We start from the raw sequence: 10,989 nt of genomic DNA on the forward strand, positions 1-10,989 counted from the left end.
ACATTAAGGCACATTAAGATGTTGTTAGCTATGAAGGGTAAAGTCTTTCGAGTAGTTTAAAAGGACAAGGTCCAGAGAAGAAAAGGGGGTAAGGACAGTTGCTGGCCTTAAATAAAAAACAATACTGATGTCATATGGTTATTATGAGGCTCCAAATAAATTAATGTGAAAACACTTCAGAAATTCTAAGATACTAAAAAGTACTATCAAGCCACTGTTCAGGTCATGAGGATTTTACATCTGGGTTCCACTTGCAGATTCAGAGATAAGATTTTTATCTATCCCAATTCAAAAACTTATTATAATAGATCATGGCTCCGCTGATCTATTCAGGCTTCATGAGAAAAAGATACAAGGTTAAGTCTTTGAAATCTAAGTTCCATTTACTTCTTTAAAAGTTTGAAAATAGAATTAAAATTAATTTGCTGGGATTAGAACCTATGCTTCCCATTTTGTTTCCCCTACTGTTTTATTGAATAAACAAATGTTTCGCGATCTTTATCAATTTTGTAATTTCGCTTTTCCTTTTCTTCTGTGGTCCTTTATACCAAGAGCGGAAGAGGTAAAAAAAAAAAAAAAAACTGCTTAGCCTCCTCCTTAAAAACGATTTTGCCCTTTCCATCTCTAAATAATGAAATGAAAAGACAGAAAACCATTTCATGAATCGAACAGAAAAAAAGTCCAGAAAAACACGTGAGGTAGGTTAAGTATTTCCCGTATTTCCCGCTCGGCCTGAAGGTGGACTAGACAGTATCTGCGCGGTGAGTGGGGCACTGAGAGCGCGAAGGATGGGCCGGGAGCTCTTTTCAACCAGAGGAACGCGAGTTCACCGAGGGCAAGGAGAGGAAACACGGAAACACGGGGGAAGGGGTTAATCCTGGCCAAGATTTTAAACGAGAGGCTAGATGCCCAATGGGGGTTTCAGAGAAACGAAACTTAATTAAGAGGGCTGGATAGGGCGGGGACCTCAAGGACCTGGGGCCGTCAACACACTGAACCAGAGGAGGTTCAGACCCAGCGGCCCCAGAGGCAAGCCGAGTGGGAGCAGTACCGGCTAAGGGGGAGGAGACACCATTCCCTTCACCTGCCAATCGCCGCCTGCCTGAGCTCCACTTGTGCCCCAGGTAACGCCGCAGACAGAAATGACGTAAATCTAGTTCCGCTTTGTTAGGCAGGGCTTGGCCCCGTTCGTCCCGCCTCTTGGCCCCGCCCCTCGGCTCCGGGCCTTGGTGCGTCCCCGACCTTTGCGAGTCGCGGAGATCAAAAATCGGGGAATGTGAACGTGCTTGGACTTCTTAGAAGCTCTCACAGCGGCTGTCAGTGGCTTTGAGGCAAAGGGTTTGGGACGGGAGAGAAACCGAAGGAACTTTCTGCGAAGCTGGGCTCAATATTTTATAACGCCCGGTTGCTTCAACCAAGGACTTTAAAGATATTGGAGAAGTGTGGTGAAATCCTTTCTACTGAATTAATTTATTCGTTTGTAAATAAAAGAACTGACCCTTCTAGCTTTTTGAGACATCCTGCGTAGGATCAAAAAATAAGTGACACGTGACTGCAGTCCAATGCTACTTCTAAATTTAAGCTATTTAGCTGGTAAAGCCTAAACCAATTTTTAAGTGAAAACAGATGACCTCGTAAATTCCTAGATAACTTTAAATTATACAAATATGCAGGTCTAAAGCAAGTTTGATTTGCTTGAATTCCAGATGTCTCACACTTGGCCCTGTTTTAGTTTGTCACTTATTGCAATGTCAAATAATCTTGCTCAGAAACTGCCCGGTTCTGCTATTTTCCTCCTATGCTCATGCAAGTAATACAATTAGTTTGTAAGGAAGATTAACGTCTAGGGGAAAAAAAACAGCTGAAGAAAATGTTCCCTACATAATACAGAATTGTACAGAAGAAATTCCCTGTAGGCTAATTCATTGACTCACTGAGTTTCCAGAGTTCTTTAAAATTATTTTCACAAATCAGAATAAGCAGATGTGAGCTTTAGTTCCCTTTCATGTAGTTACTTGATACATTAATACACAGTAGCTATGAATAATAAACTGTAAAAATATAGTCATGGAAACATTATGTATATTTGTACTTTTTGTTTATATGTTACTTTAAAAATAAGCCCTACATATTTTTAATGGAGTGCCAGTCTGAATCACTTAAAAAAAGAAAAAAAGATTATAATGTTTACTATTTGAGCATGTATTAATATTATTTTACCTTTAACCTGATCCAGAACAATTCAGTAATTCCTTAATAATAGGCTCAGACCTTTTTCTATTGCTCTAATACATGTAAAAATATTTCAATTTTTTAAAAGAAAAAGTATGTTTAAAGTAGTCACAAAGGATCATTAAGACTTAAAACCATCAGTTTTTCTATTTATTTATTAATATGCACCTGCTTCAATCTAGGACAATTTACTAGGAAACAGAACTCAGAGGAACTTCTGGGTGGTTTTATAAAAACCTTTCCTTCCTTCCCTCTGTTCGCCATATCCTTCCTTATTCTCCTCATCTTTTTTTTTTCCTCTCTCCTTTTTCTTATTATTGTACAGTATGTACTATTATATTAACGAAATTAATATTCTTGCTTTCCAGTTAGGAGGCAAAGATTTATAAGCGATGTAAAGACAAGAGATAAGGAAAAAAATTGAATTGGTATAAGAGAAGGGGATATATATATTTTTATTAGTCATCCATTTTATGCATATCAGTGTATACATGTCAATCCCAATCTCCCAATTTATCACACCACCACCACCACCCCCCTGCCACTTTCCTCCTTGGTGTCCATACGTTTCTTCCCTACATCTGTGTCTCACTTTCTGCCCTGCAAACTGGTTCATCTGTACCATTTTTCTACGTTCCACATATATGCGTTAGTATACGATATCTGTTTTACTCTTTCTAACTTACTTCACTCTGTATGACAGTCTCTAGATCCATCCACGTCTCTACAGATGACCCAATTTCATTCCTTTTTATGGCTAAGTAATATTCCATTGTATGTATGTACCACATCTTCTTTACCCATTCATCTGTTGATGGGCATTTAGGTTGCTTACATGACCTGGCTATTGTAAATAGTGCTGCAATGAACATTGGGGTGCATGTGTCTTTTTGAATTATGGTTTTCTCTGGGTATATGCCCAGTAGTGGGATTGCTGGGTCATACAGTAATTCTATTTTTAGTTTTTTAAGGAACCTCCATACTGTTCTCCATAGTGGCTGTTTCAATTTACATTCCCACCAACAGTGCAAGAGGGTTCCCATTTCTCCCCACCCTTTCCAGCATTTGTTGTTTGTAGATTTTCTGATGATGCCCATTCTAACTGGTGTGAGGTGATACCTCATTGTAGTTTTGATTTGCATTTCTCTAATAATTAGTGACGTTGAGCAGCTTTTCATATGCTTCTTGGCCATCTGTATGTCTTCTTTGGAGAAATGTCTATTTAGGTCTTCTGCCCATTTTTGGATTGGGTTGGTTTTTTTTTTAATATTGAGCTGCATGAGCTGTTTATATATTTTGGAGATTAATCCTTTGTCTGTTGATTTGTTTTGAAAACCTTTTCTTTTCTTTTCTCCCATTCTTTTCATCTTCTTTATGATTTCCTTTGCTGTGCAAAAGCTTTGAAGTTTCATTAGGTCCCATTTGTTTATTTTTGTTTTTATTTCTATTACTCTAGGAGGTGGATCAAAAAAGATCTTGCTGTGATTTATGTCAAAGAGTGTCCTTCCTATGTTTTCCTCTAAGAGTTTCATAGTGTCCAGTCTTACATTTAGGCCTCTAATCCATTTTGAGTTTATTTTTGTGTATGGTGTTAGGGAGTGTTCTAATTTCATTCTTTTACATGTAGCTGTCCAGTTTTCCCAGTACCACTTATTGAAGAGACTGTCATTTCTCCATTGTATATCCTTGCCTCCTTTGTCATAGATTAGTTGACCATAGGTGCATGGGTTTATCTCTGGGCTTTCTATGTTGTTCCATTGATCTATATTTCTGTTTTTGTGCCAGTACCATATTGTCTTGATGACTGTAGCTTTGCAGTATAGTCTGAAGTCAGGGAGTCTGATTCCTCCAGCTCTGCTGTTTTCCCTCAAGAGTGCTTTGGCTATTCAGGGTCTTTTGTCTCTCCATACAAATTTTAAGGATTTTTGTTCTAGTTCTGTTAAAAAATGCCATTGATAATTTGATAGGGATTGCATTGAATCTGTAGATTGCATTGGGTAGTATAGTCATTTTCAAAATATTGATTCTTCCAATCCAGGAACATGGTATATATCTCCATCTGTTGGTATCATCTTTAATTTCTTTCATTAGTGTCTTATAGTTTTCTGCATACAGGTCATTTGTCTCCTTAGGTAGGTTTATTCCTAGGTATTTTATTCTTTTTGTTGCAGTGGTAAATGGGAGTGTTTCCTTAATTTCTCTTTCAGATTTTTCATCATTAGTATATAGGAATGCAAGAGATTTCTATGCATTAATTTTGTATCCTGCAACCTTACCAAATTCATTGATTAGCTCTAGTAGTGTTTTGGTACCATCTCTAGGATTCTCTATATATAGTATCATGTCATCTGCAAACAGTGATGCTTTTACTTCTTCTTTTCCAATTTGTATTCCTTTTATTCCTTTTTCTTCTCTGATTGCCATGACTAGGACTTCCAAAACTATGTTGAATAATAGTGGTGAGAGTTGACATCCTTGTCTTGTTCCTGATCTTAGAGGAAATGCTTTCAGTTTTTCACCATTGAGAATGATGTTTGCTGTGGGTTTGTCATATATGGCCTTTATTATATTGAGGTAGGTTCCCTCTATGCCCACTTTCTGGAGATTTTTTTAATCATAAATTGGGTGTTGAATTTTGTAAAAAGATTTTTCTGCATCTATTGAGATGATCATATGGTTTTCCTTCTTCAGTTTGTTAATATGGTGTATCACATTGATTGATTTGCGTATATTGAAGAATCCTTGAATCCTTGGGATAAATCCCACTTGATAATGGTGTATGATCCTTTTAATGTGTTGTTGGATTCTGTTTGCTAGTATTTTGTTCAGAATTTTTGCATCTATATTCATCAGTGATATTGGTCTGTAATATTCTTTTTTTTGTAGTATCTTTGTCTGGTTTTGGTATCAGGGCGATGTTGGCCTCGTAGAATGAGTTTGGGAGTGTTCCTTTCTCTGCAGTTTTTTAGAAGAGTTTGAGAAGGATGGGTGTTAGCTCTTCTTTAAATGTTTGATAGAATTCACCTGTGAAGCCACCTGATCCTGGACTTTTGTTTGTTGGAAGATTTTTAATCACAGTTTCAATTTCATTACTTGTGATTGGTCTGTTCATATTTTCTATTTCTTCCTGGTTCAGTCTTGGAAGGTTATACCTTTCTAAGAATTTGTCCATTTCTTCCAGGTTGTCCATTTTATTGGCAAAGAGTCGCTTGTAGTGGTCTCTTAGGATGCTTGGTATTTCTGCGGTGTCTGTTGTAACTTCTCCTCTTTCGTTTCTACTTTTATTGATTTGAGTCCTCTCCGTTTCTTGATGAGTCTGGCTAATGGTTTCTCAATTTTGTTTATCTTCTGAAATAACCAGCTTTTAGTTTTATTGATCTTTGCTATTCTTTTCTTTGTTTCTATTTTTTTTATTTCTGCTCTGATCTTTATGATTTCTTTCCTTCTGTTAACTTTGGGTTTTGTTTGTTCTTCTTTCTCTAGTTCCTTTAGGTGTAATGTTAGATTGTTTATTTGAGATATTTCTTGTTACTTGAGGTAGGCTTGTATAGTTATAAACTTCCCTCTTAGAACTACTTTTTCTGCATCCCATAGGTTTTGGATCATCGTGTTTTCATTGTCATTTGTCTCTAGGTATTTTTTGATTTCCTCTTTGATTTCTTCAGTGATCTCTTGGTTGTTTAGTAATGTATTGTTTAGCCTCCATGTGTTTGTGTTTTTTATGTTTTTTTCCCTGTAATTTATTTCTAATCTCATAGCGTTGTGGTCAGAAAAGATGCTTGATATGATTTCAATTTTCTTAAATTTACTGAGGCTTGATTTGTGACCCACGATGTGGTCTATCCTGGAGAATGTTCTGTGTGCACTTGAGAGGAAAGTGTAATCTGCTGTTTTTGGATGGAATGTCCTATAAATATCTATTAAATCTATGTGGTCTATTGTGTCATTTAAAGCTAGTGTTTCCTTACTAATTTTCTGTTTGGATGATCTGTCCATTGGCGTAAGTGAGGTGTTAAAGTCCCCCACTATTATTGTGTTACTGTCGATTTCCTCTTTTATAGCTGTTAGCAGTTGCCTTATGTATTGAGGTGCTCCTATTTTGGGTGCATATATATTTATAACTGTTATATCTTCTTCTTGGATTGATCCCTTGATCATTATGTAGTGTCCATCCTTGTCTCTTGTAACATTCTTTATTTTAAAGTCTATTTTATCTGATATGAGTATTGCTACTCCAGCTTTCTTTTGATTTCATTTGCATGGAATATCTTTTTCCATCCCCTCACTTTCAGTCTGTATGTGTCCCTAGTTCTGAAGTGGGTCTCTTGTAGACAGCATATATGTAGGTCTTGTTTTTGTATGCATTCAACAAGCCTGTTTCTGTTGGTTGGAGCATTTAATCCATTCACATTTAAGGTAATTATCGATATGTATGTTCCTGTTACCATTTGCTTAATTGTTTTGGGTTTGGTTTTGTAGGTCCTTTTCTTCTTTTGTGTTTCCCACTTAGAGAAGTTCCTGTAGCATTTGTTGTAGAGTTGGTTTGGTGGTGCTGAATTCTCATAGCTTTTGCTTGTCTGTAAAGCTTTTGATTTCCCATCGAATCTGAATGAGACCCTTGTCGGGTAGAGTAATCTTGGTTTTAGGTTTTTCCCTTTCATCACTTTAAGTATATCCTGCCACTCCCTTCTGGCTTGTAGAGTTTCTGCTGAGAAATCAGCTGTTCACCTTATGGGAGTTCCCTTGTATGTTGTCTATTTTCCCTTGCTGCTTTCAATAATTTTTCTTTGTCTTTAATTTTTGCCAATTTGATTACTATGTGTCTCCGTGTGTTTCTCCTTGGGTTTATCCTGTATGGGACTCTGTGCACTTCCTGCACTTGAGTGGCTATTTCCTTTCCTATGTTAGGGAAATTTTCGACTATAATATCTTCAGATATTTTCTCGGGTCCTTTCTCTCTCTCTTCTTCTGGGACCCCTATAATGCGAATGTTGTTGCCTTTTAATGTTGTCCCAGAGGTCTCTTAGGCTGTCTTCATATCTTTTCATTCTTTTTTCTTTTTGCTGTTCTACAGCAGTGAATTCCACCATTCTGTCGTCCAGGTTACTTATCCATTCTTCTGCCTCAGTTATTCTGCTATTGATTCCTTCTAGTGTTTTTTTCATTTCAGTTATTGTATTGTTTATCTCTGTTTGTTTGTTCTTTAATTCTTCTAGGTCTTTGTTAAACATTTCTTGCATCTTCTCAATCTTTGCCTCCATTCTTTTTCCAAGGTCCTGGATCATTTTCACTGTCATTATTCTGAATTCTTTTTCTGGAAGGTTGCCTGTCTCTACTGCATTTAGTTGTTTTTCTGGGGTTTTATCTTGTTCTTTCATCTGGTACATAGCTCTCTGCCTTTTCATCTTGTCTATCCTTCTGTGAATGTGGTATTTGTTCCACAGGCTGCAGGATTATAGTTCTTCTTGCTTCTGCTGTCTGCTCTCTGGTGGATGAGGCTATCTAAAAGGCTTGTGCAAGTGTCCTGATGGGAGGGACTGGTGGTGGGTAGAGGTGGGTGTTGCTCTGGTGGGCAGAGCTCAGTAAAACTTTAATATGCTTGTCTGCTGACGGGTGGGGCTGGGTTCCCTCCCTGTTGGTTGTTTGGCCTGAAGCGACCCAACACTGGAGCCTACCTGGGCTCTTTGGTGGGGCTAATGGCAGACTCTGGGAGGGCTCATGCCAAGGAGTACTTCCTAGAACTTCCACTGCCAGTGTTCCTGTCCTCACGGTGAGACAGAGCCACACGCCGCCTCTGCAGGAGACCCTCCAACACCAGCAGGTAGGTCTGGTTCAGTCACATATGGGGTCACTGCTCCTCCTGGGTCCCGATGCACACACTACTTTGTGTGTGCCCTCCAAGAGTGGAGTCTCTGTTTTCTCCCAGTTCTGTCGAAGTCCTGCAATCAAATCCTGCTAGCCTTCAAAGTCTGATTCTTTAGGAATTCCTCCATGGGCAGAAGACAAGTCATTTTTCTTGGAGGACTTATTCAGCCCATGTAGGTGACAAGTGCTTGTTCCATAGCTGCAGTGCCAGTGGTACCAGTGACATAGGTGGTGGCAGAAGGTTCTTGTTACTCTTTGGTAAGGAGAAAGAATGGGGGTGGGGTGGGGTATGAAGGGGAAACAGCTCTTATATTCCTTTAGCTGGTTCACTGTCATCTGAAGCATGTTACTTTTTGCTGTCCACTAGCTCACATTAAAGATATGGATAAAAACCCTTAGAAATCAGAGAGAGACTACACTGTGCCTGTTTAAAATATCCCCTTATCATATACTATGAACTAAAGTATATGGGATTTGGTTAACACATACTGTAATACTCAGGTATTTGTCCCAAACCTTCTGGAGTGAGGTTGATCTTGCTACTTCATTCCCTCGAATCAAGTCTGGTGACTTAGGTAGTCCTCAGTTCCAAGGCTCTCAGAGGTGTTGTGATATTATTAAAAATATACCTGATCTTTGTCTCTGGTTCCTGGTAGAGAGTTTCGAAAACCTTAGAATTTCCTGAGTGATAGAAAGAAGTCTCTAATGAGGTATTAATGGTGGGACTCTTAGGTAGCTTCAGAATGGGACTGGTCACCAAAAAGACCAAGCACATGATTAGAGGATTGGGACTTTAGCTGTCCAAACTCCTGGGAGGGGAAGGAGGCTGGATATTGAGTTCAATCACATGGTCAGTGGTTTAGTCCACTGACCATGCCTACATAATGAGACTCCCCCCCAAACTCTGGACACCAAAGCTCAGTGTAGCTTCCTGATTAGTAGCACAATGATGAGGGTGACATGCCCTGGCCTCCCAGAGAGAGGGCATGAAAGCTTTGTGCTCCTGTCTAGACCATGCCCTATGGGTATCCTTTAAAATGAAACTGTAGGGCTTCCCTGGTGGCGCAGTGGTTGAGAGTCCGCCTGCCGATGCAGGAGACGCGGGTTCGTGCCCCAGTCCGGGAGGATCCCACGTGCCGCGGAGCGGCTGCGCCCGTGAGCCATGGCCGCTGAGCCTGCGCGTCTGGAGCCTGTGCTCCACAACGGGAGAGTCCACAGCAGTGAGAGGCCCACGTACAGCTAAAAAAAAAAAAAAAAAAAAAAAAATGAAACTGTAGTAGTTAAGTATAGCATTTTCCTGGGTTCTCTGAGTTGTTTTAGAGAATTATTGAACCTGAGAGGGGTCATGGGAACCCCTGAATTTGCAGCCAGTTGGTCAGAAGTGTGGGTAGCCTGGGGACCTCACTTTTGCCTGATGTCTGTAAAGGCAGTCTTGTGGAACAGTGAGCCCTACACCTGTGGGATCTGATGCTGAATCTGGGTGGTTAGCATCAAATTGTATTGAAGTACACCTAGTTTGGGGTGAAACAAAACAGGTAGCTCATGAAAATATTTCTTCTTTTCTAACTTTCTTTCCTCACTTCTGGCTGCATATAACTCCCTCTACATAAGCCACCCCCTACCCTCCCCGTGCACACTTCCAGGATTTGCTATTTCTTCCCATAGAATAAACAAACTCCAGTCTTCTTCTTTTCTTGTGTCTAAGAAATGTTAAGGTGTTGGTTATCACAGTAAAGTTTAGTGTGGCTTCTTCCACACAGCTCTACAGAGAGAACTTGGCTTAAAAGAGACAACTTTGATCTCAGCAAGCGGAATGGCTCCACAAGAGGCTGGTGTGGGGTAGGCAAAGCAGTGGTTGGGATAGGGTAAACTGTGGTTCTATGCATAAAAGAGGGATTTTTACAGTCTGGTTAATTTTGTCCTCAACTATTTGAAGTCAAACATGCCTTACCACCACAAGGATGATTTCTTATCCCTCCAAATAAGAAATTTATATTTCTTATAACTTTGGCCTTATTATGTCAGGGGAGAATTTTTCCTCTCCCTGCCTGCTATGGACTGAAAGTTTGTCCCCACCCCACCCCCCCAAATTAATATGTTGAAACCCTCATCCCTAATGTGATGGTATTTGGAGACGGAGCCTTTGAGAGCTAATTAGGTCATAAGGGTGGAGTCCTCATGATGGGATTAGTGCGCTTATAAGAAGAGAGAGGGGATAGCTTGCTTCCTCTCTCTTTGCTTTCTGCCATGTGAGGATACAATGAGAATGCATCAGTCCACAAACCAGAAAGTGGGCTCTCATCAGACATCAGATCTGCTGGCACTTTGATCTTGGACTTCCAGCCTCCAGAACTGTGAGAAATAAATATTTTCTGTCAAAGCCACCCAGTCTATGGTATATTTGTTATAATGGTAGCGTGAACTGACAAAGACACTGCACTTAACAGTATTTGCACCTGAAATAACAGAAAATAATGGTGTCAAGCCCAAATATCTTTTCCTTTAATATCAATTTCTACTCACTAGGGATTTAGTGTTTGTGGTAGAAGTTTTGATCCATTTATTCATGAAGACATAATAGAATTAAAATTAGGCCAACCCAGTTACAGAAATACCAAAGCTATAGGTGATTCAATCCTCTTTCTTAAAAAACAAGTTTATCTGTTTCAAAATTTTATTTAGAAAATTTACTTTATTTAAAATGTGTAAATAATATGTCACATGATATAAAATTCTAGACATAGTAGATTTAAAAATAGCATAATGGAAAATATAAATATCCATTTTATTTTCCTATGTATATCTTTTGTGCATTTATTTTCTTTTCCTAGGTTTGTATTTTTCTTTATTTTCCAATCTGATCCATACTTACAGTAAAAACATTTTAAATAT

Source organism: Orcinus orca, chromosome 8 (assembly GCF_937001465.1).
Source record: "Orcinus orca chromosome 8, mOrcOrc1.1, whole genome shotgun sequence".
Lineage (NCBI taxonomy): Eukaryota > Metazoa > Chordata > Mammalia > Artiodactyla > Delphinidae > Orcinus > Orcinus orca.